The 14,093-nt window shown below is 40.2% G+C and overlaps 1 protein-coding gene across 3 annotated transcripts in view; it reads right to left on the bottom strand.

Moving 5' to 3' along the window:
• Window positions 1-13,829, bottom strand: part of bcl9l (bcl9 like) — a 61,137-nt gene extending 47,308 nt beyond the window's left edge. The window contains exons 1-2 of one of the 3 annotated variants that reach the window (XM_038289934.1): window positions 13,686-13,829; window positions 13,436-13,598 (exon numbers count right to left, since the gene is read on the bottom strand). The gene's annotated coding sequence lies outside the window, so the exon portion shown is untranslated. Of the gene's footprint in view, window positions 1-13,435 lie in introns of all 3 variants that reach the window. The other 2 variants (XM_038289935.1, XM_038289932.1) reach the window with 2 other exon arrangements.
• Between the last annotated feature and the right edge of the window lie 264 nt (window positions 13,830-14,093).

Genomic DNA, 14,093 nt, shown 5'->3' with positions numbered 1-14,093 from the left:
TTTGTTACATAATCTCTCGGCAAACAGCTTCATGTAACATTGCTTCAGTAAGCAGGAAATGTGACCTGAGACAGACCTTTCTTTTTGACACCAAAGCAAAGCACTGAATGACAGACACACAGTGGGGAGTTCAGCAAAGGAAATGAGTTTTGTTTTTGTGGCCTGAATCAAAAGGGACAAAAGAAAGGATTTGTGAAATCCATGTTATGATCAGTTGACCTTCACACCGACTCCTGAAATAACTAAATGGAAATAGGGTGTAAAGAAGCTCTCTGTGCCAACGGATGGTTTTAGTTCAGCTCAGGGACTGGGAAGACCTGGGTTTGTCTTGCACAACGGGTTATGGGTTGCATCCTTTTCCAAGATATTCTGGGAAGAAATCCAAATGGAGCGAGGAAAATGACTTAACTGCAGCTTCATTACGGACTGAAGGCAGGCATTATGGCACAGAGGCAGCTGTAAAACAAGACTGATGGGAAGAAGCCATTCAGCGGTGCGATGAAAACACCTCACTGTCGATTAAAGAGAGGAGAACCAGGCTGGAAACAGATGCAGCAGGCAGCACATATGCTTACAACAACAAAAAAAAAGCTTGGATTGGACATTTCCAAGCTCTTTGCACCACTGTGGTTAAATGCAGCTTTTCAGATGCTTTCTGCAGCACTTCTTTCTGTGCTGTAGGGCAACAATTTCAGAGAGCAATGCATAGTAAATATTGACATTTTAACATTGTCTAATTAGAGCAAAGTGTCAAAACCAAAATACGATCTCAATGTTGTTCCTCTGTAAATCATTAGCAGTTGCACAAGGCATTGCGCAACAGCCGAGACAAAAACTGAATGTAACCAAAGTCAAAGCGAAGCACGAAGCTGCCTACACTGAACCTGCTTACATTCACATACGCATAGGTTTGATAGTTTATCTGGTGGAAATTAATTCCATCTAATCAGATGTGGGGTTTTCTCTGAGCTTCAGAAGCATTTACTTCCCATAAACATAACATATCAAACATTTGATGCTATTCAGCCCCCTTTATTCTAATGCCTTTGATAGAAATCTTGTCCTCCTTAATACTCTCAGAAGTCACTTCATCAGTCCAACCTGTGTGGACGTACTCTAAAAATGAACACAGCCGTTCATTTTGAGGTCTGTTATAAGACATTAGTGATCAACCAGCCTCAACTAAAGGACGCATCAGAAAGGTCAGGGTTATACTGAGACAGCATTAGGTTATCAAACATTATCACACCTGTAAACCAAAGGGGAGCATTCATCTAAGAACACCTAAACAGCCCATGGCTACTCTGGAGGAGCTGCAGAAAAATCGAGCAAATCAAAGCATTTTGGAAATGTTAAAATGGCCCAGTCAAAGTCCAGGCCTAAAACCAATTGAAAATCTGTAGAACAGCCTAAATAGATTTAGTCTAAGTGTAAAGCTATTTAAAAAAAAAAAAAAAAAAAAAAAGCATTAGCAGACGCTTCTTTTTCCTAGATCTGAAAAACTGGTTGAACTAAACAGCAGTTGACTCAGCCGTTACAGTGACTAATAGTTCAACAAAGAACTGTCTCAGGGGGGGGGGGTTGGAGCAGGATACAAATGTCAAACTCTTATTATTTATCTATAATTAGCTGCATCTGTGGAAAAACAAAAGTCACAACAACAAAAAAATAAACTTTCACATCAACACTAGAAATCCAATGATGCAGGTTTTTTAAGGACATCCTGATACTAATTATTACCGTATTTGGCTTTCAGTAGCAATGTTATTAACAAATAGAGAGACAGAACAAAGCATACAGAGGAGCAAAAACAGGTAAATATAGTTAAATAAGACAATTACATGACTGGGTTAAAGCTACATACAGGTGCTGGTCATAAAATTAGAATATCATGAAAAAGTAGATTGATTTCAGTAATTCCATTTAAAAAGTGAAACTTGTATATTATATTCATACATTACATACAAACTCATATATTTCAGATGTTTATTTTGTTTAATTTTGATGATTACAAATGACAACAAATGAAAATCTCAAATTCATCATATCAGAAAATTAGAATATTACTGAAGACCAATAAAAACAAAGGATTTATAGAAATGTTGGCCAACTGAAAAGTATGAACATGAAAAGTATGAGCATGTACAGCACTCAGTATTTAGTTGGGCCTCCTTTGGCCTGTATTACTGCAGCAATGCGGCGTGGCATGGAGTCGATCAGTCTGTGGCACTGCTCAGGTGTTATGATAGCCCAGGTTGCTCTAATAGTGGCTTTTAGCTCTTCTGAATTGTTGGGTCTGGTGTATTGCATCTTCTTCTTCACAATACCCCATAGATTTTCTATGGGGTTAAGGTCAGGAGAGTTTGCTGGCCAATTAAGAACAGGGATACCATGGTCCTTCAACCAGGTACTGGTAGCTTTGGCACTGTGTGCAGGTGCCAAGTCCTGTTGGAAAATGAAATCTGCATCTCCAAAAAGTTGGTCAGCTGCAGGAAGCATGAAGTGCTCTAAAACTTCCTGGTATGTGGCTGCGTTGACCCTGGACCTCAGAAAACACAATGGACCAACACCAGCAGATGACATGGCACCCCAAACCATCACTGACTGTGGAAACTTTACACTGGACTTCAAGCAACGTGGATGAAGTGCCTCTCTTCTTTTCCTCCAGACTCTGGGACCTTGATTTCCAAAGGAAATGCAAAATTTACTTTCATCAGAGAACATGACTTTGGACCACTCACCAGCAGTCCAGTCCTGTTTCTCTTTAGCCCAGGCAAGACGCTTCTGACGCTGTCTGTGGTTCAAGAGTGGCTTGACACAAGGAATGCGACAGCAGAAACCCATGTCTTTCATACGTCTGTGTGTGGTGGTTCTTGAAGCACTCACTCCAGCTGCAGTCCACTCTTTGTGAATCTCCCCCACATTTTTGAATGGGTTTTGTTTCACAATCCTCTCCAGGGTGCGGTTATCTCTCTTGCTTGTACACTTTTTTCGACCACATCTTTTCCTTCCCTTCGCCTCTCTATTAATGTGCTTGGACACTGAGCTCTGTGAACAGCCAGCCTCTTTAGCGATGACCTTTTGTGTCTTGCCCTCCTTGTGCAAGGTGTCGATGGTCGTCTTTTGGACAACTGTCAAGTCAGCAGTCTTCCCCATGATTGTGTAGCCTATAGAACTAGACTGAAAGACCATTTAAAGGCTTTTGCAGGTGGTTTGAGTTAATTAGCTGATTAGAGTGTGGCACCAGGGGCCATCAATTTTGAACCTTTTCACAATATTCTAATTTTCTGATATGATGAATTTGAGATTTTCATTTGTTGTCATTTGTAATCATCAAAATTAAACAAAATAAACATCTGAAATATATGAGTTTGTATGTAATGTATGAATATAATATACAAGTTTCACTTTTTAAATGGAATTACTGAAATCAATCTACTTTTTCATGATATTCTAATTTTATGACCAGCACCTGTAGTTCTCTAGATAATATTAACAGTGTATTTTCTATAAGGACAGAAATCTATGGAGTGCTGAAAGTGACAGAATTTAAAATAAAAGAAAAGAACACTTGCCTGGTAAGTAAGCCAAAACACCCAATTTACCAATCAATTTAAGCTATGATTGTTAAAAAATATATAATTTTTTTACCTCACTATATATAAAATTAACTGACTTTCCTATTTTTATTTATCCATTTCCAGCATGTAAAATGAAGCATTTGTTTTATTTGCTTTTTCTCTCGTAAGTTATAATAGTCTGGAGACCTGTCCATCCTCATTGCTTCTGTCCAAATCATGAAATGTAAGTTGAAAGAATGTTTTTTTTTTTTTTGCTCTCGACTAGAAATAACCATTCCTTATAACAAAAACGTTGCCGCGGTTTTGGAAGTGGTATCGAGTATTGATCATTCTTCCTAGTATAGTATTGGTATTACATGTAAGTCTAAAGATACGCACTATACGCAATTGACGCGACTGGGGTGATGTTTACATTTTATCCCCAAGTAGAGGCGAAGTCAGAAACGAAATGTTGCGAAAGGACAAGTTTCTAGCTCTGCCAAAGGTGCAACTAGGGTCCTAAAAAAAAAAAAAAAAGGGTGAAGCGAAAACTGTGGGGGATGCAAAGCGAATTCCACTAACATTAAAAATCTGAACTTTTCCGTCAATTTGCATCAACTAATCGGGGACTGAATTTGTTTGGTTTTTTTTTCAAAACGGAAGACTGAACAATAATAAGCATTGTTCAGTCCCATGCCTGGTTTGAACAGACAAAGGGCGAGTGGATAGAAGCTCCTTCTATTAGAATATGCTAGTAGGTAGTAAAGCGTCACATGAATTGATGGTGAAGCAAACCAAATGAAAATTAATCAAAAAACCTGCAGGAATTACCTTCGACGTGAACGCACCATTAGTATTTTTACAACCCTACCTGCAAAATGACAAAATACTGAGATGCTCATTACTTGTACATGGCACTTTAAGTCTGTTCCAGCATCTTATCTGCTCTATAATTTATTCAAACTTTGTTGTGTTCCCATCTTGAGATTCTTTTTTTCCTTTTCTTAAGAAATCTGAACGGAAACTTAACTTTTTCTGAGATTTCCAAGCTCAAGTTCTCCAACTCGAATAAACAGATGTCATCTTCTAACACAAGCTGCTTGCTGAACTGAATCCAGGACCTGGCTTAGTAAATGATGGTTGAAAATATACTTCAATGCAAGCAGGATATTTCAGTTTACATGGGGGGAATGCTGTATAGGAGCCGACTGTGGATCAAATTAGCCTTGTTCTCACCTCAACTCATAAAATCAAGTTAAAGGTTTTATTCTGGGCTCTTAATCTACCTGCTGTTAATAACTATATCAGGAGCTTTTGTAGGTTTAAGGCCGAGCAGTTTCTATTGACAGCCCTGTATTCAAAACATGCAAATGATAAGCACAACAGCGCTGGTATGAAAAACACAGGACACAATGCAAGTGTCACAGATAGGCTTTATCCTCAGGCCGGACTTTTTATTTCATTGGACCCATGGTATGTTCTGTTGTTAGGAAGCGTTCTCAGTATCACATTATTCTTTCATAGCTCACCTTAGCGGCACTCCTTGTAACATGCCTTAAAGTTCTCAGATCACCTAACCAGATAAGACACTTTGTCAGCAGCTCTACAAGCCTAAGTACAGGGGGGAGGTTGGCACCGTATGCAGCACCTAAAAGATGCACAAAACAAACTGGCCAAAAAACATATATTTATGCCTAATCTGTGCCAGAGGATAAATATACATGCTTTGCTTTTTTTATGTAAAATTATTGTCTCATGTTTCCCTTATGGTCTCATCCCTTGGCCCACCCCGAATCGCCAGTGGAGACACCAGAGAATATCTGACCGACTACCACTGGTCGACATCCTTTAAACTCTGAGCCAAAGTTAAGAACGTTCTGCTTCCCACGCATCAATGACCGGAGCACACGGCACACAATAAACTGTTTCTTTATCTGAGTTTCGCAGGAAAGAGTGGAACCAAAGACACAGAAGATGAACGGAAGAAGTGAAAACCTTCAGAGCCGAAGACCCAAATACAGGCTGCTACAGCTAGAGGGGTTCTTCCCTCGGTCGCATCACGCAACCAACATGTTAGGATAATTATCATTGAAGATGTGTGAGTTTATTACACCTTGGTATTGGCTGCCTGTTGCGTGTCAGAACTGATGTTTTAATCTAATTAAAGGAGAAGTTCGGTTTTTTACACTTTAAGCCCATTTTCTGTAGTGTCCAGGATGAAATCGAATGATCGACACCAAAAGTTTGACAATTGCTCCTGTCTCTGCTTTTTGGCTCATTTAGAATCCACCCCTGGCTGCTTTAGAATGGCTTGCATAGAGCATGTCCGATAATGTCCTTAAAACAACCTTAAACGTTCTTTTTTTAAATATGCTACTCACCGGGTCGTCAGCGCTGTTCAATGACGTTCCAAAAAAAGTTTCGTAAAGAAAAAACATTCCTGTAGTGTTTTATTTAGCATTTTGTAAATCCCATTGAGTTCTGTAGGAATAGTCAATATTCCCCTGCCACCGGAAACGGAAATGGGGCCTGTTTACACAGTTGTAGTCTTTTCGCTTCACTCTGTGTACTCCGACGTCGAGGTGCTAACGTCTCTGTTAAACACTTTAAAAAACTCTGAAAATGGAATACGAAAGGTGGATTCTTGATTCTCGACGTCGGAGTACACAGAGTGAAGCGAAAAGACTACAACTGTGTAAACAGGCCCCACTTCCGTTTCCGGTGGCAGTTTTTCCTGAGTGATCTCTTTTCAGGGAAAAGAACCGGAAAGAAAGAACATCAAGGTGCATACACGGAGACTATCTTGAACAAACGGCTTATTTAACACCTTCACACCGACCCCCATATTGATCGAAACCCGAATCAGATCGGTAGATACACATTTTTTCTTAATATTTACATTTTCTGTGAATCTCTACAAAATAGTCTGATAAAACGAGTTCTATTACATCTGTTAGCCATTAGTTTCTTAATTTACAACATAGCTCATTCACCGATTCATTCCCTTCCCTAGGAAGATGCAGAATACACAGTGCTGGTATTCTTCTACATATTGCTACTAGTACTGTGATTAAAGGTAGTTTTGTGAAGCTTTAAAGCTAAATAAGCTTCCGATTAACCCTAAAACACTCATCCACCCACCTGCTGGTTAGGAGCTCTCCCTGCATTAATAAGGTTTCCCTCCTCCATATAAGGGTTCCCTACAACTTTTGTTATTCCTTCAAGAATTATCACACGACATTAAGGAACAAGTATTTAAACAGTTAATGTCTGATTATGTAAATCACTTTTTAAATATATTTCACCAAAATGGATTTGCGGTCCAAGTGTTAATAATTAGTCTTAATGTTAATTTAACCAGATTCCAAATTCATTAAGATAAACTTTGGTTCTCATACAATAAATCCATGCTGGCCTGTGACTAGGGATGGGAATCGAAAACCGGTTCCTGTTCAGACCCGGTTCCGTGTGTTCTAATTCCATGGCACCGTTTGGCAGCTCGCTTAACGATTCTCTTAACGATTCCAGAGCCACTCTGGGCAGCACATCTTACGTCACATTTTTTACGCAAGTTACGCACATGACATTTATTAAGCAAGTATGAGGCTCAAGTCTAGAAAAGCAAAACAAAAGCGGTCAAAGCGATCTTCCTTTTAAAGGGATAGTTCGGTTAAAGGAATAGTACACCCAAAACATGATTAGCCTTCATTTTCTACTCACCCCCATGCTGAACAACACTCTGGAGTACTTTTTTGATATCTCAAATGCATCTGGAGATCTGGGAGGCTTCTTGCTGTCTGCTGACATTCAAATAATGGAGGTCTATGGCGCCCGAGACAGAAAGGTCCATAAAAGTCCACAAAAAACGTGTCAATATTCCTCCATACTGCTCGTCCAATGTATTCCAAGTGTCCTGAGTGGGTAGCGTCCAGAATTTACTCGAAACGAAGTCATTTAGAATGTTTTTAGAGCATAAACAGTAGTGTATAGTATTTCCTGAAAGCGCGCACATGCGCGTTCAGGACGCTACGGAAGCCGGCAGACCAAACCAGATGAAAGTGCGCATTCAGCGTCTGCTCTGCCGATAATGCAAGCGTAGAAGAACAAATGTGCCGTTTACCTGTGCAAAGAAAGAAACAACGAAAGAAAAATGTCTGAGGACTTCAGTGTTGAGGAAGAGCAGGAGTTCTTTGCCGAGCTGAATGCGCACTTTCGTCTGGGTTGGTCTGCCGCGGTTTCCGTAGCGCCGTGAACGCGCTTTTAGGAAATCCTATACACTACTGTTTATGCTCTAAAAACATTCTAAATGACTTCGTTTCGAGTAAATTCTGGATGCTACCCACTCAGGACACTTGGAATACATTGGACGAGCAGTATGGAGGATTATTGACATGTTTTTGTGGACTTTTATGGACCTTTCTGTCTCGGGCACAATAGACCTCCATTATTTGAATGTCATCAGACAGCAAGAAGTCTCCCAGATCTCCAGATGCATTTGAGGTATCAAAAAAGTACTCCAGAGTGTTGTTCAGCATGGGGGTGAGTAGAAAATGAAGGCTAATCATGTTTTGGGTGTACTATTCCTTTTAGGAAGAGAAAGATGGCAACAAGGCGCTTTGCAATCATTGCGAAGAGGCAATTACATCCGCGGGAGGAAATACATCCAACGTGCAGAAAACACCTGCGCACAAAACATGGCACACATTTTAACAAATGCTGTGTTTTTGATGCTTCCGGACAGAATCTAAAGTTACGAACAGCATGGAAGGCAACTCTGGTGGTAAGTAGCTAGTTTTATACCACTGGCTGTGCTTAATGTGGTTCCTAGTAAAGCGTATGCCATTTCTGGAAATAAACCAATTTCCCACCTCTCTTTGGGGTTATTAAACATGCTACGAAGTTGCTCCGCAGTTCAGGGAGCGAGACAAAGGTGACGCTCGTTTATTTAAATCAGCGAGAGATGATGTTTACAGGTGCTGGTCATAAAATTAGAATATCATGAAAAAGTAGATTGATTTCAGTAATTCCATTTAAAAAGTGAAACTTGTATATTATATTCATACATTACATACAAACTCATATATTTCAGATGTTTATTTTGTTTAATTTTGATGATTACAAATGACAACAAATGAAAATCTCAAATTCATCATATCAGAAAATTAGAATATTACTGAAGACCAATAAAAACAAAGGATTTATAGAAATGTTGGCCAACTGAAAAGTATGAACATGAAAAGTATGAGCATGTACAGCACTCAGTATTTAGTTGGGCCTCCTTTGGCCTGTATTACTGCAGCAATGCGGCGTGGCATGGAGTCGATCAGTCTGTGGCACTGCTCAGGTGTTATGATAGCCCAGGTTGCTCTAATAGTGGCTTTTAGCTCTTCTGAATTGTTGGGTCTGGTGTATTGCATCTTCTTCTTCACAATACCCCATAGATTTTCTATGGGGTTAAGGTCAGGAGAGTTTGCTGGCCAATTAAGAACAGGGATACCATGGTCCTTCAACCAGGTACTGGTAGCTTTGGCACTGTGTGCAGGTGCCAAGTCCTGTTGGAAAATGAAATCTGCATCTCCAAAAAGTTGGTCAGCTGCAGGAAGCATGAAGTGCTCTAAAACTTCCTGGTATGTGGCTGCGTTGACCCTGGACCTCAGAAAACACAATGGACCAACACCAGCAGATGACATGGCACCCCAAACCATCACTGACTGTGGAAACTTTACACTGGACTTCAAGCAACGTGGATGAAGTGCCTCTCTTCTTTTCCTCCAGACTCTGGGACCTTGATTTCCAAAGGAAATGCAAAATTTACTTTCATCAGAGAACATGACTTTGGACCACTCACCAGCAGTCCAGTCCTGTTTCTCTTTAGCCCAGGCAAGACGCTTCTGACGCTGTCTGTGGTTCAAGAGTGGCTTGACACAAGGAATGCGACAGCAGAAACCCATGTCTTTCATACGTCTGTGTGTGGTGGTTCTTGAAGCACTCACTCCAGCTGCAGTCCACTCTTTGTGAATCTCCCCCACATTTTTGAATGGGTTTTGTTTCACAATCCTCTCCAGGGTGCGGTTATCTCTCTTGCTTGTACACTTTTTTCGACCACATCTTTTCCTTCCCTTCGCCTCTCTATTAATGTGCTTGGACACTGAGCTCTGTGAACAGCCAGCCTCTTTAGCGATGACCTTTTGTGTCTTGCCCTCCTTGTGCAAGGTGTCGATGGTCGTCTTTTGGACAACTGTCAAGTCAGCAGTCTTCCCCATGATTGTGTAGCCTATAGAACTAGACTGAAAGACCATTTAAAGGCTTTTGCAGGTGGTTTGAGTTAATTAGCTGATTAGAGTGTGGCACCAGGGGCCATCAATTTTGAACCTTTTCACAATATTCTAATTTTCTGATATGATGAATTTGAGATTTTCATTTGTTGTCATTTGTAATCATCAAAATTAAACAAAATAAACATCTGAAATATATGAGTTTGTATGTAATGTATGAATATAATATACAAGTTTCACTTTTTAAATGGAATTACTGAAATCAATCTACTTTTTCATGATATTCTAATTTTATGACCAGCACCTGTATTTCCTGAAATTGTACAGTAATGCTTTCTCTATTAGATTTAGATAACTGCGACGAGACAGGTAGCCTGGCTGGCTCATAGGTTGGCAGCTCCTGTTCACTGCCTTGGGTTTTCACCGAAGCAGGCAGAAATAGAATGTCCCAGGCGAAGGTAGACGGACGTCACCGTCCACTTACCAAGTTCATTGTTTCACAGAATCAATAAGGGAATCTGAATCGTGAAAATCTTATCAATTCCCAACCCTAACTGTGACATTCATTTGTTGTTAATAGTTTACAGTGAAACATTCAATGTTTCATTAAATTAATTATTTTTTAACCTGGAGTTGAATCATTTTAGTCAATAGTTACACTTTGAATCGATCCTCATGTGAATTTCCTGCATACGTGTTCAGAGTTACCCGTTTGACAATGATTACACTCGTATTAACTCATTCATTTAATGTCCAAACATCACAGCCTGCGTTCATCGGACAAAATGTGTCATTTTATCAAATATTAAATAACACAAATACATCTTAATTTACAACCTTGTTGTCCATTAAAGTCCGAATAACTCTTAAATACCTTCAAGCATATACTGAAATTTACTTTTATGCAGCAAATCTAAACAAAGAGGAGGATGCTTGGAAAGTCAGACATTTCACCTCCAGAAAGAAAACGTAAGGCTCTCAGTAGCCTGAGAGACAATTTGGATCAAGTTACAAACTCTGTTAGAGGCTAAATATAGTTCACCAGGATATTATAGATACACACACACACACATATTCTCATCTTCCGGTAGGTTAGTGAGGACCATGTGTTGACCTCCATTGATTTTCAGTCATTTTCCAACCTTTCTATGCCCTCACCCTTACAACAACCCTAAATCTAACCCTAACCTCGAATCAACTCTTAGTCCTAAACCTAACGTTAAGAGGAAAAACAAATGAAAACAAAGCGAGGACCAGCAAAATGTCCTCCTTTTGTACCGTTCTGTGCAAACAGTTCACAATTTCATGGTGAAATGGGAAAAGGGTCCTCACTTTGATACCAAAACAGGAGCACACAAAAACACGCCTATGACATCAAGCTGAAGTGAGCACACACACACACAGAAGGGCTGTCCACGAGAAAACATGCTCAACTAGAACCTGTGTAAGTAAAGCATCAAAGCGTTATCACTATGCCTTCAACAGGCTGATGGCGGATTATCAGCAGGCAGAGGCCGAGCATGCATCTATAAATAAATGACTACAAAGAGGAAGAAAGTTACAGGAAAAGACTGACCTTACACCTAAAAACACTTTCAGAAGCAACACATAAGCTCTACTAATATAGCTCTAGATGTGACAGAGCTTTTGATCAGATCAGGGCTTATACGCATTTTCCGTATTGTTGTCGTTTTTATTCGTCCGACTTTTTAACTACAGAGATTTACTTAAGGCGTCAGGTTTTATGGTCAATAAACTTAAAGTCAAGGCAATACTGACTATATAAAAAATATTATATATATATATATATATATATATATATATATATATATATATATATATATATATATATATATAAATAGAAAAATAAAGATGTAAACCAAAAACCATGGAAATAAAACATCTTCACCCATCACATAGTAGAAAATGAAGTATCCACCAGTCTGGGTATTTCAGGTGGATACTGATTTCTATGGTCTATAACACTTACAGGATTTTTTTTTTTTTTTTTTTTGTCTGATGGAAAATGAAGGAAAGCATTTCAGTTATTACGTTTGAAGACATTTTGGATCCCATTTCTACTATTTAACTGACAAAATCTAAAATAATCTGGTATATAATAGAGTTAAAAGTCTGCTCAATGAGTTCAAGGTGTCCAGACCCTCGGACTGCAAAGCAAGCCCAGATCATAAACCCTCCATCGCCGTGTTTCATAGGCGCTCATCTCAGACCATTTCTGCAGTCTCTGTTCCAAAACACAATTGATTGATTGAGATGTGCCTTTGCAAACAAAGTCCTGTAGCTTTTTCTTTTTATGTAAGGAGAGCAGAAATATTTCCCCGGCAACACTTCCAGCTTTCTAGTGATACAAAGCTCAGAGAGAGATATGGGGATATGTAGAATCTGAGATGGAGGTGGTGGGTTTTTAGCTATTTCTGCAAACATCAGACGGTCGGGCCCTACGGTGAATGAGTCCAGGAGGTCTATTTCTAGGAAGATCAGCAAGTTTCCAAGTTCATAATCGTCTTAGATGGACTATAGTTTGGATCTAGCCTAGAAAACTTCCTCACATTAATGGGCTATCGGCTTTTATTGCTCATCTAATAAACTGGACTCCAACTTGCTTCTTTAAACCCAACATTAGTAGTGAGGGTGTGCATATTTGTACCATGCAGTTTTTTTATGTTTTGGTTTATTTTTTGCTTACCAAATAATGACCAAAAGTAGTCTGACATTTGGGTTTATTCAAATAAATACATTAAAATACCCCACAGCCATATATAGATCTGATCACGTTCTCTATGTCGTGATGTCTTCAGGAATTTAAACTGGGTGCACTTTCTTTTTAATCACCTTTTTGAGCTCAACTACTCGATTTAGTGGATATATTTATTCTCTACCTTCTATATCAGAAGCAGAGCGAAAGCTGATATAATTCAAAACCAACATGGTGGAGGTTTCTTGCTGTTAAAAGGGAGTTGTTCCTCTCCACTGTCGCTACAAGCATGCTTGGTGTGAGGGATTGCATTAGAGTCAATGCAATCAGATGGTTTTCCTTAGATAGAAAACTTTGAATCAATCTGACTGTATGATCTGGTGAACTGTAAAGCATGTGTTGTGAATTGGCGCTATAGAAATAAAGTGAATTGGTTGTGACTCTGTCAGCTGTTCTGCTTCCTTCTGTTTAAACGCTGCCCATATCAGCTAGCTGATAAGCTAACAGCAGGAGTGAACACATCTGGATCCCACAGACCCGGGGTGGTGTTCGGCTCAGCCCCGCATTCCTACCGGGAGAATGTGAGGACACATGCCCCTGACGTGAACCCCACGGCGCCTCCTGAGTGGAGCCCCGCTGCGCCATCCACGGAGCTAACTTTAGCATGCTAATTCGCGTCTCCGCTAAACTGACGTCGCCGTAGCTCCGTCCGTCTCTCCCTCACACACATCTGCAGCCAGTGCTAGCTAATGGGGAATTTTCAACTTTTATCAGCGACTTCCTTAAACGAAACCAAAGTTAAGCGCTTCAACACGTCCGCACGCAGAGGCTTTAATAAAGCTGTTAGCGGTGACAGCGGTCAGAGCCGCGGCTCGGCTTCCTACCTTCCCCATTCGGCGGCTGTCTGGGCTCAGAAGAGGCCGATGGTGTCCGGGACCGCCGCGGGTCCGGTCCACATTCCCCGCCGCTGCTCGCTCGGCTTCCGACTTCTCACTGCGCAAAGATGGTCCCGATCCTGTGGTTTGAAGCGAGAAGAAGAGCCGCTGCCTGTTGTTCAAAGCGAGGCGCGTGGCGTGATTAATAATGTCGGCATGTCTGCGCTGAAGTTGAGCTTGAAATCAAAGGACGCGTCACCTTGCAGCGGTTCATGACTCCCACTGTTCAAGATGTGGAAGGGCAGGACGAGTCCATATCACTCCCAGGCGCTGACAATAATCAGTTTGGCCTCACGGGCCACCGTATGTCACTCTGCTGCTGATATGTCAGGCTGGACTATGATGTTCAGCACTTCTGCCTGTTTATTTATATCACACTAGTGGACAAACCGATATAAACACGGATATTCTTAACACTCTCAAGATAGAAGATGGCTATTTTTATAATATTTTTGAGACCTTTCCTCTAGCCACTCCTTATTTCACTAAATATGTAAACTAATCATGCCGCAACATTGAAAAAAAAGCAAAAATATGCTTTTTAGCATATCTGGTCTGCAATGATTGTTTTACTTTATTGTGAAAAACTTAAATAAGAACAATATAC

This window comes from Cyprinodon tularosa, unplaced genomic scaffold (genome assembly GCF_016077235.1).
Source record: "Cyprinodon tularosa strain WSP-4 unplaced genomic scaffold, ASM1607723v1 ctg274, whole genome shotgun sequence".
Taxonomy (NCBI): Eukaryota; Metazoa; Chordata; class Actinopteri; order Cyprinodontiformes; family Cyprinodontidae; genus Cyprinodon; species Cyprinodon tularosa.
The sequence above is the reverse complement of the archived record's forward strand: the minus strand, read 5'-3'. Positions and strand labels throughout refer to the sequence as shown.